The sequence below is a fragment of the Mus caroli genome, chromosome 18 (assembly GCF_900094665.2).
Source record: "Mus caroli chromosome 18, CAROLI_EIJ_v1.1, whole genome shotgun sequence".
NCBI lineage: Eukaryota > Metazoa > Chordata > Mammalia > Rodentia > Muridae > Mus > Mus caroli.
In genome coordinates this window covers 60,666,489-60,683,773 of record NC_034587.1, presented here as the reverse complement: position 1 = coordinate 60,683,773, position 17,285 = coordinate 60,666,489, and the positions used below count along the sequence as shown (strand labels likewise).

Below are 17,285 nucleotides of genomic sequence, written 5' to 3'. Positions count from 1 at the left end.
CCAGTTACTCTCTTCTAGAGAACTTTCAAGAGCCTGGTGACATCATTAGCATGAAATCATATGCAAAGATCGTAAGACCGGGTAACTGGTACCATTCACCAAATGGGCAGCTGTAAAACTACTACCACAGTGAGCGATTTGTCTTCCCTGAGGCCTACCTTCTGAGGAAGCATAGCTTTAAAAAGAACAAAAACAAAAAGTGAGATTACTACTTTTTCTTCAGATGTGTACCTGGAAGTTCAACTGCTCCACCTGAACAATGAAATAAGAGCTTGTGAACTCAAACTCAGTAAGATTTGAGGCAATAGCCTTACAAAAATCAGCTCTTTGGATTGGGTGAGTGGGTAAGCAAGAAAATGTCAATGTCACCTGCATAGTGGTGGGCATGTAGCGCGGTATCAATGAGCAGCCACGTGCTTTGTTTATCACGCTATAATCACACCCACAGAGGTTTAGAAGCACTCAGCTGAACCCTGAGACTCACAACACACTTGGGGCGTCATTATCTCACGATAACCATACTCCCTGTCAAGCCTTATTGCTTAATTAGGGGTTATGAAGGTGATAAGAGTAAAAGAGACTGGACGAGGAGTACCAGCGATGAATGATACCTTAATCAACTGAAAGCTGGGGGCTGAGGAAGCAAGGCGGACACAGGCACGCAGTGTGTTCCGTGGTGTCTGCACAAACGTTCGTTAATAATCAATGAGGAGGGCACCTATCCGCATTCACAGATTATTTGAACTGCATTTTCCAGGAGAACTGATTTCATGATCAATAATTTAGATTGTGTTTTCATACAGTTTGCAAAAAAACATTCCAAAAATTACTGGTAGCGTAACATTTAACTGTGACGTGCTACCCAGGACAGCGACCCGTCATCACCTAAACATGACATTCAGGTGTTAAGTGTGACAGAGATCTGATCAGTAACATCCGTGCCATCTAAGATTTGAACAAATTAATGTGGAGCTAAATTTTAAAATAGTGTGATAGGCCCTTTCTATTTTTTCTTTTCTGTGCGTTAAAAATCAACACATAGGAAAGGAAGGAAAAATTCTACTACCAAAAGTCTCTAATAAAGCATTCGCAAATATTTAGGCTCCATTCTTTTGTTCTATATTTATAAATACCTGCCATATTTGTGGGAAGAACACGGCTCCAGCTACGGAGTGCTTGGAGCTGCTTTTCAATTCACTGTGAAACATCAATTATCTTTATCAAATAACAGCATCTCATCTCAGTCCATTATCAAGATGGAGTCTTATTTCAGCTGGACCACAGCCCTATCTGTATATCAGGGCTGGCCACAGTGGCAGAGCATGAGTGAAAGGCTGTGAAATAATCAATAATAATCATCAAATTGTGGTTGAAAGGTTGTGAGGATGGAAGTTTTTGATGAAACCTCACTTTTTTTTTTTATTTTGGTGCAGATGATAAGGCTTAACCTTTGCAATACCTGGTGCTGAAGGCTCTGCTAGAGGACGTCTCCTGTACACTTAAGCGTGGTTCCTGATGTCTAAGACAAAGGGGCGTACTTAGGCTTAAGTGGAATGTGAACCTTATCCTACCAAACACCATCTACATGACAACCTCAGCGTAACTGTAAATGTGGTTCCTGTGAACCGGATGCTCACTCAGACACAGCCCAGCTGTGTCCATCAGGTGTGAGTCAGCCACTGCTGGGCAGTGTTTTCACGACAGTGGATGAAATGCACCCTGCCATTTTTGCCAGAGGTCATGGAGCCTAGACTTGAACAGGTCTCTGCGCGAAGCAGGAGGCTTATGGCACTTACCATCACCACGCTATTGGTGAAATTGTGTGTCAGCACCTCACTCAATGAATATACACTAATAAAATATTTGAAAAAAAACCTTAACAATTATAATAAAAAACACTGGAGAGACTTCATTTTTTAATTTAAAGGTATGAAAGAAAGATGCTAATTTGGGAGAAGGGGTAATAATGCTTTTACTCTGATTTATTTCAGTCGTAGGTTTTGTTTGGCTTGTTTATTTTCTTGGTTTTCTGAAACAGGGTCTTCCTCATAAAGCTCAGTCTGGCCTTGAACTCTCTCTGTAGCCTGAGCTGGCCTTAAACCTATGGCCCACCTGCTTTAAGTGGACATAGCTGGGTTCCCAGGAGGCTACGCTACACCACGACAGTTCTTAAGACAGCACTAGCGGAAAGCTTCCACTTCAGAGTTCTCAGTTTAAAATGGATTGATATTTTTAAAAGCAGCTAGACAACTATGTATCTTTCAAACCTAAAACCAACCCTAACCAAAAACAGCAGAATATAAATGCTAAATCTATAACCCCACCCAAAAAGAAATAATTATTTCAAACTGTGAAAAATTAATTGTGGATCAATGACAGGAAGCTTAAAGGCCAGGATGCCTTCCCTGTCTTTTTCTCTCCCTGGTGAAGCTTATAGATACTTCACAAAGGTGAATGTGTGTGACAGACTATCAGATAGATAGATGTGTAACTATCAGATAGGAGCTCCATTATAGTTCTCAAAGGCCAACTTTATTAAAATTAGGTTTGTTAAATTATTTTTCATCTGCTCTAATAGAAACACTCAAATTAACTTCAGCAAAGAGCAATTATATTAATAATCTCACCTGTAATTCTCTTCCTTTCACTCTCCTACAAAAAATCTCTAGGCTAAGATTAGAATTCAATCAATCTCTCTCTCTCTCTCTCTCTCTCTCTCTCTCTCTCTCTCCCTCCCCCCCCCCCCCCCCCCCCCCCCCCGTGCTACATTATCTTGCATACAATAAAGTAGTTACAGCGCATTACAATAATAGAAGGCTGTCTTGGAAACACCTGCATGTTATTCTCTCTACTAGAAAAATAAATCCTGCCTTCCCAGGTCTCTCAGCTCTGTTTATAATAATATTCAACATATGTGGCACAAAGGAATTGTTGATGATAATTCTGGATTGCAAAACATGTAGGTAGTAACAAAATCTAAAATATTCTGATATTAGTACAAGATAAAAGCACTAATACTGAAAAAAATCTATGTTTAAAGAAAACCATTTATATCTTAAATGGAAAGTAAATCTTTCAAGATAGCTAAGAAAGATTTTACTCAGAACACTGAAGTATCTAGGACATCAGGCCAGGATAACCTTAAAACATGCATAATTTCTCATAATCATACTATCCACTGTAATAAACACGTAAGGCAGTGATAAATCATAGAACAGTCCTGTATGTACTTGGAAACGCAGAGGGTCTAAGGTAATCTCTTTTAGCAAGATATACTTGGTTAATATGCCTATTGTTTCACAATTAATTTTGTATTTATTATTCATAATTTCATCTTAAAAACAGCTATGAAGCTAGCACTGGCTTTTTAAAGGCATCAGAAATGTAAACTCTGTATGGGCTCTTGCTATAGAGGTAGCTACCAAAAGTACACAACACAGAGCCCTAAAATTGCTCCACTTTATCCCACATATAATAAATGTTCTCCTGCAACGTTGTGGTGTGTGAAGGCTGACTGCACTGACTCCCAGAGCTGAGAAGCAATAAGATGGTATGTTTTATTATGAGTGTCATGGAGACGGTGTGAAAAATCAAGAGCTACAGGCAGTCGGCGGCAATGGGTCAATACAGCTCCCAGAGACACTGTGTAGATAATCAACAACAAGGCCTGAGGTTCTCTGCGCTGCACACAGCTGAAGGGCAGATCAATAGAGCCAGGGGAAGGCCACTGCCCTGCTCCACTTCCCACAATACACCATGGCGACTTGAGGAAAACACTCCCAAATGAAAATAAAGCCAGGGCTGGGTAGCCACGAGCCTCTTAATTCAGTCACACATTGTGTCCAACCGAGCTTCCCAAAAATCTGAACAGATTTTAATATATCCGGTGCGCCTAAAAGAATGACATCACCACAAGGGCAGGGAGGGAAAAAAAATGATGCTGTACTAACAGAGCCAGGACAGAATTAGGCAAACATACCCCATGAAACACTGTAGTGAGTCATCCTAAAATTCAAGTTCAACTTAAATTTTTGTGAGTAAATAATTCTCTCTGAGAGATTGTTCTATCTTGACTTTGGGGTCTACTATTGGGGATTTTCAGACTGTCCCTTGCTTACCACAAGAAGGACACATAAGTAAAAAACAGGGTATTTCAGGAATTGAAAATTGTATTTGAATCATATTATTCCCCAAAGAAATAAAGCAAAGTCCCATTGTAGTGTGGTCCACTGGTTCTGAGAGCAACACTTTGACAACAGTGTTTGTATCTGACACCTAGTTAAATATGGTGCTAATATTTCACATTTTTCAGTAAAAATTTATGGGCAGGGATATGTTGATTTATTATTTCTCAAGAAAAAGGTGATCTGTCACATCCATCACTCTGTTAATCATTAGGAGTTATTTCTAAGTTACTATGCAGAGCCAGCTTCCTCAAAGCACGAAGAAAATGTACAGGAAGAAAAAAAAAACAACTGGAAAAATATTTTAAGGTTTATATCTGTTATTCAAATTAAAAAAAATAATAAGTAAAAAGATGCTGTGAAGCGTTAAAATGTATCCTAGATCAAGCCCGAGTAACTTTAAATATCCCTCCAAAAACGTTACAGAGCTACATGCAACATGAGCCTATTGTGCCAAAATCAAAAGCATTTTAAACAAAGAAATCTGCTCTGTGCGGAGTGGCGTGTGAGCGGGTTTGGAAAGCAAAGCTCTAACCTCTTCCAGCATTTCAAAAGCATGGTATCTATTTGCTCAGCCCAGTAGCAAGAAAATTCATCGTCTTCCTGCCTCCCGGTCTCTATTTGCTGACTGTTATTATCAAGTAGTAAGAAAAACAACTATGCCATTTACTGAAATGCTACTATAAAAATACTCCAAACTTGTGCTTCTCTAAGGAAATGTTTTGCAACTGGAAACAACATGAATTAAAAAAAAATAATAATTTACTTGTTGATACTTATTACATTTTAGTGTCTGGGAGACGGATGGAGTTCCCACTATATGCTCAATTATTGAAATCTGATGCGTATAAAGCAAATTTTAGAGTTTAGGTCATGGTCAGAGTCCATATAAATCATCTATTCTGAGCTCTTCATTTACCAATGGTAGGTTGAAGCAATAAAGTTTAAGGCAGGATTCCATTTTTGAAAAGTTGTATTACATGATCTAGTTGCTATGACAACAAAATTGCAGTATGCTATCCATCTACAGGAAAATCACTGCTTGTTAAAAATCAGAAGTTTACCTCTAAAGGTAGTCTGAAGCATTTAAATACTCACTTATGTAATAGGTAATTACAATATGTAGTAATGTAAAAGATATTGGAGCTACCTCATTACCCATGACATGAAGCGTTTAAGAAGAGACTCCTGTAGGTCCCCTGCTGTCCCACTACACTTCCCTATTGTTTGAGACTTTGTGTTAACTATTCAGTTTTAGACTTTTCACCTTTGCGTCAACTCTGGTTGCAATCAGCTTGCCTCAGTCCTGTTGCTGTGCTGCTACAGAGACGTGTGTGTCCAGACAGCGGCTGGATCTGCCTGCTGCTCTCCCATTGGCTGAGAAGGCGCTCTGCAGTGACACACTCCAAGATGTACATGGATTTCAGATGCTTGTTTCCGAAGCCAGGGCCATTCTGCACAGAGCGCCCAGACAGCCCCAGACACTGGCATCACGGTGGCACCGCTTCTTTACATACTCCAAATGAAGAATAATTGATGATTTATTCCTATAGACGTTATGTTAGCAGATTAAAAAGCCTGTGATTCTAATTGCGTTGGGTAGGATTTTTTAAAGTTCCATAACCACTTGATCGATCCAGGTGATTTAAAATCAATGCCAGCGCCAGACAAAGACTGCTGTAAACAGCTCGCCATTCGCTTTATGGAAATGGTGGGAAGCTGGAAGCTGCTCTTCCTGCATTGAGATGTGGAATCATATGAAAACCTTTCAAGTCTGTGAGGCTGCTTGTGTTCCTCTGATGGAAATTCACAAATGTGAACAGAACACTATATGGCTTACACACACACACACACACACACACACACACGCATGCGTGCATGCACACATGGCAAGTGGGGATGAGAAAGAAAGCAAGCAAGAAAATGTAATGTAAAAGTCAAGCACGAGAGCAATTGGCTAATAGACCAGCATGCGCTTATGAGCAAATCAACACTACAGCATCACTGCCAACAGAATGGATGCCCCTTAATTATACACATGTAGGGTAGCTTACAATTCCTTTATGAATATCAGAAGCAAGGGATCTGGGGAATCACCAAATTAACAGATGGCTTTAATGACTCATTAAAAGTAGGCACAGGATTCTGTTCCAGCCTTGGGCTGTGGCTCTGTGTCTTATTCGGTCTCAGTGGCTTCCTTATTACTCTCATCGGTGCAGACCTTCGAGTCTGAGACTCTCAGGTTAGCTGGCATGGGATGATTATGACAGTGGTTTACAGTAACAGTGTCAGCATGCATCAGTATACAGACCACATGCTAGAGTATCATGCTCAAGATGAAATCAAAAGAAACCCCTTTCTCTTCTGTTAAACCCATGCCTACTCCTCCTCACTAGTACCTTGGTAAACAGGATGTCAGCCGGTCACCAGCAGCAAATACCTTACAGCACTTTGCAGAGATAATCTTGGTTGGGGTGTGGCTCAGTTTGGAGAGTGCTTGCCTGGCAAGTATGAGGTCCTGGGCTCCATTCCCAAGACCAAACTGTTCATGAGGATGCTTGCCTGCAATCCCAGGAGGCAAGCAGGAAGTGTAGGCAGGAGGGCAGTTTGAGGGCATCATAGGGAGTTTGAGATCTGCCTGTCCTACATGAGACCTTATCACAAACAAACAAACACACATCTCCAAAACATGCACCCCTCCCCCCACCCATCATAGGCTACTTCTTAAAAAGCCAGGGTATGGTTTGTTTGTTTTTTCTTGAGGTTTTTCTGGTCAAGCTCCTTCTGAGGGTGGGTTGTTTACATAGCCTGCCTCCCCACTGGCCCCTCTGTTGCCAGGGTTGATTCCTTCTGTGAAGATCCAAATTTGGGCACTCTCCTGTTAGAGCGGCTCTGCATTTCTTTCACAGCATCTCCCCCTTCACACACTTAAGACTTCACTGAAGTAGATCTAAGGCGGATTTCCTCCATGTCTGCAACCGCCAGTCTCACATAGTCTCTCTGACGTGCCTTAGACGCTGAGCATGTTCATGAAGCGATGGCACTTAATTCGCGCTGCCATGCTCTAAGTACCTGAACATGCTATGATATCTTCATGTTGACATCTGGCTTAGACATGTCTCTGTGTTCTGGAGTCATGTAAGCAGTTACATGGATATTGTCTGCTCACGACTGTTTAGTAGGTATCTCCAGGCTAACATCAACTGAGTTTCTGCTATAGACCTGCTCTTCCAGCATCCAAATGTTTGCTCATATCCAAAACTGAGATGTTCTCAAGGACTTTGTCTGAATGTATACAACACTATATTGCAAGTTTAGCAATCTTACCCCTGGAATTTACCTCAAGCTGGTCCATTTCTCTCTAGTCTTTACTTACAAATCTAGACTCTGACCGTCTCTGGACCAGAGCACTTCTAGAACAGCCTGTCTGTTCTTGCTACCTCCACTTCGTTCTTTATGCTACCCTCCCCTCACAGCAGCAGAAATGATCTTTTACAAAAGGTAGTTATCACATTTGCTCAAAACTCGACGGTCCTCAGTGCATAGACAGGAATAAGCATCTGTCATCGTCACTTGCAAGGCCCCTTGTCCCTGGCTTGGCCCACCTTTTAGACAGGCAACTCGGACCCCTTCTCTCCCAGCTTCTTCAATGCTTTAACCTCTCCCTGACCTCCAGGCTTTTGAATGAAGCATCCTTTCACTTGATGCTTCCATAATGCTGCTCAGTAACACTGAGTAACTGAATGCAGTGTAGAGCTGAATGGCACTTCTCCAGGAAGCTCTGATGCCCCTCTCTGATCTCCTTGTTTTATACTGACACTCTCTAGTGTGAGTATAAAACTCTCTGGTGGCGTCACCACAGCTGCTGGAATGATGACTGAATGTCTGCCCACAACAGCAGCCTAGGTGAGGACACTACAAGATGCCCTTTCATATTACAGTGGCTGAGAGCAAGGGGAGGGCTCAGAAATGTCTAGCAGTCTACAGCTTTGTAATGGAATGGCCAGGGAACATGCTTGAACCTTTGCCACTTCTCATAAGCACCTCAATCCTGAAAAGTACTCTTTGCAGAGACAAGTCCCTGGAATACGGTCATGACCCCTTGGTAGAGAAGGGGTCATGTACATTTTTGTCCCAGAGTTGTTTGTGCTAGGCAGCACAGAGCTCTGGCTGTTGCCTGGAGAGTGTCTTCAATTATTCTCCTGCAAAATCTTGGTGCATGACATCTTTTAGAAAATGAATGAGGAGATGGTAAGAAATGCTCAGTGGCTTATGTCCTGGCAGTAGAGTACTGTAGCCAAAACTACCCTCTCTCAGTGTGAGTTCGCTCCCATGCATGGAAATACAATATTTCAATAGTATACAACATTGGTATATTGGTAGCAAAGAAAAAGATAAGATCCCACCAGACTGGGAGAGACAACCAGAGGCTGGAAAATTCTCAACTCAGTACTTTATCTGTGTTCTGCAAAAATTCTCAATTAGAAGTAAAACTACAAGGGGCTAACCAGATAGAGATGACTTCTGTCAGTACATTTTCTATTAGTGATTTTATCTGCCAGAGGTTCCCTTCGGTTGTAATCTGAAGAGCTGAAAGGTGTCAGCAGGGACACTGGTAAGAAACTAAAGTGAAGAGAGTGCCTAACAGTACTGGCTTCAACCTTTGGTTAAGAAGTCAGTAAAATGGAAGGGGAAGGCACTCAAATGTGAAAGGAAATGCTAAGGACTCCAGCCCTTGGGTGAGCTCCACCAGGGTGTGTAGACCACGATTTCAAATGATACTTACCTTTATGAGCAGGTTTTCCCTAGGGAAGCCCTGGGCTCTCTAATTCTGTGTTGTTGCTACATTACTTTTTCAATGATAATATAAACACACCTCAATTTCCAGTCATCCTAAACTCCATTATAGTCTACATGATTCCAGATAGAAGTCGTTTTGGGGGTAATTTTTGAAATAACTTGATATCACAGACCCTGACTGAAATATTAACACAATAATTCTCATGCTATCTCCCCGCCCCATTATTTCAGTCAGTAAACTTACAGTTTCTAACCTGTAGCCTGCCATGGATTTACCTAGGGGTGTTCCATAAAAATGTAGATGCCTGGGTTTCTACTTCATGTGCTTTGATTCGAGTTTGGAAAGAATACTGCTGTGTCTCAATGCCTAGAGAGTGAACATGAAATAAACTCCTAGCCAGACACACTTGTGCTAAGTCCCCCTAGCCAGACACACTTGTGCTAAGTCCCCCTACAACACGACATAAAGGAGACATTGGCTTAGTGTTCTAACTCAAGATTATTTTCCCTTGGACAGTCTTTGCAATATTCAACACATGTCTGAGAAGCATCTAAATTTTCTGGTCCTTTTTTTTTTTCTTTTGAAAAAATAAGGATATTGGATGGATGGAATTATTTAATTCTCTGAAAAGATGACTTTACACTTGACATCCAGTTGGCACCCAATATTTGCTGAATGAATGCATTGCATACGTGACTCTTGCTCAATAGCAGTCATGGTTAGTAGTACAGGTGTGTCAAACATGGGTTTAGGTCTAACAGTGTAAGGCTCAGAAAATTAAGTAGCAAGTTAAGGAATGGGCTTAAGAGTGAATTCTGGTTCCTCATTTGGTGCTGAAACATAGGGAGTAGACAGAGAGGGGGTAAAGGACAGCATGTATGTTGCATTCACCACTTTCCCGAGGAATGACAAACTGCTGACTACATATAATGGCATGTTAGCTGGTACCTTCTTTAACCTCTGAGTACTGAAGAGGCAGTAATTCCAGACGCGTGATGTATGTCTCTGTAAGCAATATATCTATATGAGTTATAGCTGTGTCCTTGTAGATTTACTGCTGTAAGTTTTAATTCATCTTCAACAAGGCATTTACATAAATTCCAGCAACATAGTAACGGTGCCACATGCTGGGTTTCCACCCTGGGACCCACAGAGGCTTGTGGGAGCTGGGTCTCCCACTACAAAGGACCACATTCAATATGAGCGAGAAAGGAGTCCCTGGTTAGGTGTGGTGGCTGTCCTATAGATTGTTCCTTGCTTCTTTCTTCCTTTGGAGAGTAGACTATGCTTAGGATACCTCATGTTGCATAGTAAATATTCTAGATTAAGACAGTCTCCTCACAGGACAGCAGAAGTAAGCTTCAATATGTGGCTTCTTCCCAGCTAGGTGGAGAAATGAGGGACTGGAAGGTTCACAGGCTAGGCCCGTACCTTTTCCCTGGTCATCGGTCCAGACCTCTGAGTGGGTAACTGAATGGGATATACCCTGCACTCTGCCCTCAGTATACTCTCTCTGTGTGTCCAAGGGCAAAATGAGGCTTCTGGTAAAGCCCACAACGCCTCAACCCTACATAAGGAGCTACAGGCCACTAAGGAATGTTGGGAATGAAACAGGCTTCCCGAAGGAAGAGCACGCCAGTTGGTTCCCTAATACCAAATGGTCATCTGTGAAGACATATACATACAAGTAACATTAAAGACTGAGAAGGTTCTATTTAGTAACACACACACACACACACACGCACGCACGCACGCACGCACGCACGCACGCACGCACACAGGCACACTGTTGATCCTGAGAAGACTCCTGTCAGAGAGGGCACACCATGTTCCCACCCTCCTTCTCAGCCTTCACCTCCTCCTCCTCCTCTAGTAAACGCACAGATTCTCACACCTTTCCTCTAGGCTTTCCAGAATCCTGACTCAGTCTGCAGTCCACCACAAGCCAACGCCTCCAGGCTTCTGCTGACATTTCTTCCTCTCCACACAGGGCTCCTCCTCATGGAGCCATACAAGGCATACCCCCTCACGGGTCAGCTCCAACAATACGTCCTTCAGGACATTCTTCCTGCTCCTGTCCCTTCTGCATGTTGTGACACCACTCAACCCTTCTAGCCGTCACATACTGGTAGCACAGGGACAGCATTGTTTCCCTAATTTTTCCAGTAGGCGAGGTTCTCTGGTCTCCATTTCCACCAGCCAAGCTGACCACCTACGCGGTGGCATGCTAGTCGCAAGTTTCTTTTCTCCAAATGGCACCTGCCTTGGAGCTGAAGTTAACGTTAGTTGTGATGCTGGTGTAAATTGTGTAGTTGTATTAAATAGGAAATCACACCATAAGCACGAGAAAGGAGCCTTTTAAAGGACACGTTTTTAAAACATAAAATTAGGCTTAAATGAAATGAACTGCAAAAGTCCAGGCCAAGTATGAACATCTAGGATTATACGGAAGCTGCTATGTTTTAAAATCACATTTTCATTCATTTACTCTGTATATAGAAGTGGCATGTCACTGTAAGCATGTGGTAATCACAGAACAACCCATAGAGGTCATCTCTCCTTTTCAACCTTGTGGGCCCTGGGGACTGAACCCAGGTCAGCAGGCTAAGTAGCAGGTGCCTTTGCACACTAAGCTATCTTACCGATTTGTAAAATGCTTTTGATTTCAGATCACTTTAAGTATAAAATCTAGTTTGACTTAGCTGGAAAATCATCTTAGAACTCAAATCAGTGGGCCAATATAGAAAAGGTGTGCCAGCCAGCATGCCTGTTCAGACCTTCCTTCTGATGCCTACCACTTCAGAGTGCCTGCCATAATTAAGTGTATTTCAGAAAAGTCACAGGGGCTTATTTTCATAAAATACTTTAAATCCCACACTGAAAACATTCAGCAAGCTCATCGAGCCCCCTTTCTTAGAAATAATATTTTATTTATATTATATATAATAATAGATACTGATATAATATATTGAAAATGTTAGTAGTCAGTTATCTAGGAATAATATTTTATTTAACTTACGTATAATAATATATACTGATATAATATATATTGAAAATGTTAGTAGTCAGTTATCTTCTTGGAACTCAGCATCACACAACTTACTAACAAAGCTACGCTAAGCATCTACTATGCCACAGATGTGTCTGTCCTTGTGTACTCCTCCCTCAGCACTGCTGTGGCATGGACCACTTCCATGTGCACAGGGCAGCACATGTAAGGTTGCTGATAAGCAGGCCTTTGCTGTTCGTGTATGGGCTTTGTACATATCTTCTGCCTGGAATAATGTCTCTGTCACTGTCCTCCTTTTCCTGAGCCCTCACTGTCCAGGGCTTTCTGTTCAGACCTCTTCCCTCTATGGCACCATTTCCAGAGCAGCTCTCCTAAGATCTCTCATAGATTTCTGTTCGTGTTCTTGCGCTCGGTGGCTCCCCTTCTTGAAAGGCTGATCAAAATGCTTTAGCTAGAAGGGTCTGCTTGTTTCTGCCACCAGTTGTTCCTTGATGGACATACTCATTTATTTTGTGATCTCTTGCATGTAATATGCTGTCCAGCACAGTGATGAGCTATTTTAATTTTTAAAAACAAACAGAACAAATAATAAATTATAAATGGATGAATAAATAGTCTATTATCTGAGATGACAAACACAGGAAGCAAAACAGCCCAATTGTGGAACCAGGGAGATGGCACTGTGAATAAAAGGTTTACCACACTAGCCTGATGAGCCTGAGCTCAACTCCAGAACTCATATAAAGAAGCCAAGTGAGGCAGCACATCTCTGCCATCTCAACACTCCTCCAGCAATAGGGGAGGTGGGAAGAGGAGAAAGGGCCAGGATCTCATGTCCAGCTAGACTCAGTGTGTGGCACAGCAGCAAGAACAAGAGAAGAGATTGCTTCAAAACATGGCAGAAGGAAAGGGCCCACTCTTAAAACAATTGTCTTCAGGCCTCCATGTGTTTCCCTATCTCTTGACATACTAAACAAATTACAAGTAGGTCAGGCCAAGGGTGAAGTTTTGTTTTTAATGAGAATTTATGTGCTCAAAAGTCATGCTGTAATTCACAGAAATGTTGTAGAACTTGGGTAACAACCTGTGCCCTAAGTAAGGTTTAGCTAGCTACCAGTTCTTAATATGCTAATAAAGAAAGGCAAATTAATAGTGGAAACTAGAGAATAGAGATTTGTTCAATGTGGCCACCTTGGGGAGAGGTACAAAGAGACCCAGAGGGCTGGAGAGATGGCTCAGCAGTTAAGAGTACTGACTGCTCTTCTAGAGGTCCTGAGTTCAATTCCCAGCAACCACACAGTGGCTCACAACCACCCGTAATGGGATCTGATGCCCTCTTCTGGTGTGTCTGAAGACAGCTACCATGTACTCATATATACGAAATAAAATAAATTTGAGAGAGGGAGAGGGAGAAGAAGAGAGAGAGGGAGAGGGAGAGAGAAAGAGAGACCTCCTGTAGGAGAATCTCTTTGCAGAAGAAGCGTTCCCCTTTAGTCTGATTGTTAGTTTGAGAGACACATGTGTCTCTGTAGAAAATCCTCATTTCTGCCAGGCCTCTTACAGAAACACTCAGGACGGGATGGAGAAGCTGGTGCTCACATCCGTGCGTGGGAAGCAAGTGTGCATATACGTGTGGGGAGATAGCTTCAGAGTCTGGTAACCAAATGCACAAATCTTATACGTAGCAATAAAATCCAGGAATGGTTACTAGAAATAAGAAAATATGCCTGATGAGTCTTAGGGGAATGAAACTCCTTGTAAGTCAGAATAGTGGTAAAAATATTCAGTGGTGCATTTGTTCAAATCCGTTCATACAGAACAGCAGGAGAGCACCCCAATGCAAACTGTGGGCCGTGTGAAAAAGTCAAGGGTAGCTTTATCAGTTATAATTGTTAGGGTTTAGAAAAGATGCCCCTGCCCCATACACATGCTTCTTTGAATGCAGATTAAAAAGAAAGGGAGACATAGCAATTTCAGAGAATGGGTTTCCTAGATGTTCCCTTATCTACCCAAACATTGAGGCCTTCAGAGAACACGTATGTTCAACGTTTATAGCTTCCCGACGCAAGGGAGACCTAGCCTGTGTCACAGAGGGGACGGGGAGCAGCAGCACTATATTGGGGTGAGTCAGAGGAATGCTGGCCCTGATGCTGGCTGCTCTCCAGGCCCACTCTATCCCTGCTTAGCCTTCCATTTCTTCCTCAGTTATGAAGATGGAATTGGAGCTGCAGTCATCAGGGCCGTCTGTGAGATGCATGGTGCATCCAGCTTTCCCCAGTGTGCCCGCAGCTGCGAGTGCGCATGCACTTTCACGAGTGTGTGCAAGGCTGCGAGTGTGCATGCACTGTCTCTGCATCTACTCCCAAAGTGCTTCAGCAGCTGCAGCCATGAAAGCTCTGAGGAAGACTCTGCCCCCGCCCCCCGCCCCCCCCCCCATGCCAGTGCGCCACACCAGTGGAGGAGATGGCCTTCACATGTGAGTACAGTGGATGTATGACATCGGCAACTCCCACTCAGTTTTGCCACAAACCTAAAACTGTTTTGAAAGGGGTCTACTATGGATTTTTAAATAACTTTACTCAGAAATATTCTAGCAGTATATTAGTTTTTAGTTAATAGTATATAAGTTTTTAGAAGTTGCCAAACAAAAATTATCAATAAGATTGTAGAATATTACAGGAAAAGAATGGCAAACTACAAAATGTATTAAACAGAGATGAGCAGGAATAGGTCAGTAAGCTGGGTATATTCAATTTTCCTCATTATTTGGTTGTTACTACGTTTATTATACCTAAAGGGTTAACTGAAACAGTGTGAGGGAAAAGATCATCAGAAAAATCCCGAGGAGAAAGTTACACCAAATCTAGATGGTTACGGCAGCAAGGGCAGCTGACTGGCTTTGTTCTATTTAAACCAATGTACAGTTAGATACCAGTCTTGGCTCATGCTTATTATAAAACATGAATATATTCTAGTCTTTCTAACACTAAGTCCAGGCAGTGTGGTCTTAGAGGATACTCTTACTGCACTCTCTTCTCTAGCAAACAAACGAATATGAGATATTAAATCTGTCATGCTGTAAACACTAGCAAGGACGACTGAGTGAGAAAGGCATGTACAGACGGGCAGGCGGGGAGCAACTGCATGGGAGAGGAGCGCAGGACGGGAAGGACTGCAGTCAGTTCTAATAGAACAGTTCTACAGAGAGTGAGCGCTAACTGTCACTGGCTCAGTGTGCTTAGACCAGGATAGACCATGGGAGAAAAGACGGTGCTCCTAAGTGAGAGGTAACTCAGGAGTGGGGCCATCTGTGTGCTAACCAGAACAAGAACCATGAAGGCCTCAGAGATCATTCGAGGGTGTGATTTAAAGGCCCCAGGTCGCCGGGTCTACTGCAAAGAAAAGGTTAACTACACGTGGCTGGATGATTATGGCATCCCCACATTACACCACCTATAGGAAACAGTCCGCAGGAAGGGAGGCAGTTAGAAAGGAGGCAGGTGCTAAAGGGATTTTCTGAGGCAGCTTTAAGCAGATCATTAAGTCATGAGCTTAGCCTTAGGCTGGGCCTCTGCTACAGACCTGATCTATCTCACAGGGAAGCTCAGAGTGGTAAGATGACACAAACTCTCAGTTTTGAAGAAGCTTACAAGATATCTCTCCCTCTCCTTTCCCCCTCTTCTTTTAACCCTGTAAATGTTTGTGTTTCTTTCAAATTTGCTATTTAGTAACATGCTCCAATTTAAGAAACTGTTTCCAAACTGCCTGAGGTATCAGAGACAGGGAATGTTGGGGGGGAAGGATAGGAAAGATTGGTCAGTGCTAACTAAGTTATAAAGAAGTGAGATGCTCTACTGTGCTCTGTACACTTGTGTTAACTACAGTACAATGTAACATACACTTTAAAGTGTTATTAGATCTTGAATATTCTCATCATAAAGAAATAACCAACTTTTGAAGACAAAGAAATATTTGACCCGATTTAAATATTATACAATGTATACACACATCAAAACGTGACAAGGCATCTCACTGATATGTGAGATAAAATAAATTAAATAGAAATCTGACATGGTAACACATGCCTTCAATCACATTACTCAGGAGGCAGAGGCAACTGAATCTCAGTGAGTTCGAGGTCAGCCTGGACTAAATAGTGAGTTGTAGACCAGGGATACATTGTGAGACCTGGTCTCAAATAAATAAATATGCAAACAAACAAACAAACAAGGAAGTTTTTAAGAAGATATTCTGGGGGCTACCGTTGTGGGGTAAAGGCCCTTACTGCTAAGCCTGCCATCCTAAGTCTGATCCTTAGAGTCCACATGGAAGGAGCGGAGAAATGACTCCTTCAAGGCTTCCTCTGATCTCCACACACGTGCTGTGCCCTCTACCCCCACACAAAACAAATAAAGCTTAAAAATGGGGCATTTCGGAAATGCTGTTTGAAGTTATCCCTTTCAGAAGAATTATATAAAGAGCACAAAACAAGCTATGGTATGTTCTCGCTGACTTCAATAAGAGCTGAGAGGACCGTGATATGGACCAGAGTGAGCTGGAGAAGGAAACACGCCGGTTAGAGAGTAAACAAGTATACCAGTGGTGCATACTCTTTGTGCAGTGTACCCTCAGAGGCATCCTCAGAGAAATGCACTTAATATTCAAACAGCATCCTTTAAAAATGTTTGAAACCTGAATCTTTTACCCCTAGCACTTATTATGAGGCCTTACAACTATTTCATGACAGATTATCAAGGAAGCTTTAGAGGGGGCATTTCATTAACAGTTTATTACATTGGAGAAATAATCTAAAGTCTTAGACCGCCTCATGGATTCCCTGCGTCTCCTCTCTACACTGTCAGAACTCAGCAGTCCTAAATGTTACACGGAAACAGGTGTGACGTGGCACTTTGGGGTCCATGAGCATCGAGATTTTCTAGGTCCTCGGAAGAATTTAGTCCTGGCTTTGCTGCTAGCTAATGGGGTGATTCTGGAAAAGAGATTTACACCACTGAGCTTCAACTCCTTTTCTATCTCAAATAGGGATATACCTGCCTTATCTATCCACTGGGTACATTTTGAGAATCAGATAAACAAGAACAAAGCCAAAAAAAATTTCATGAACAATAAAATGTCGCAAAATCATAAAATGTAGTATAAAGTCTAAAAAGTGACACACGGTTATTGTGAACAGAGCACCGGGTCTACAGAGTTGTGTTAAACGCTACTGTGATTTGTCGTATGAGCTCCGGCTAGATTCTTGTCTAATCGCTGCTAACTGTCTCATCGT

The 17,285-nt window shown here is 42.3% G+C and overlaps 1 protein-coding gene across 2 annotated transcripts in view; it reads right to left on the bottom strand.

Annotated features, from left to right (window-relative positions):
• Wdr7 (WD repeat domain 7) overlaps positions 1 to 17,285 on the bottom strand; it is a 272,657-nt gene that overhangs the window by 32,972 nt on the left and 222,400 nt on the right. The window lies entirely within an intron of this gene.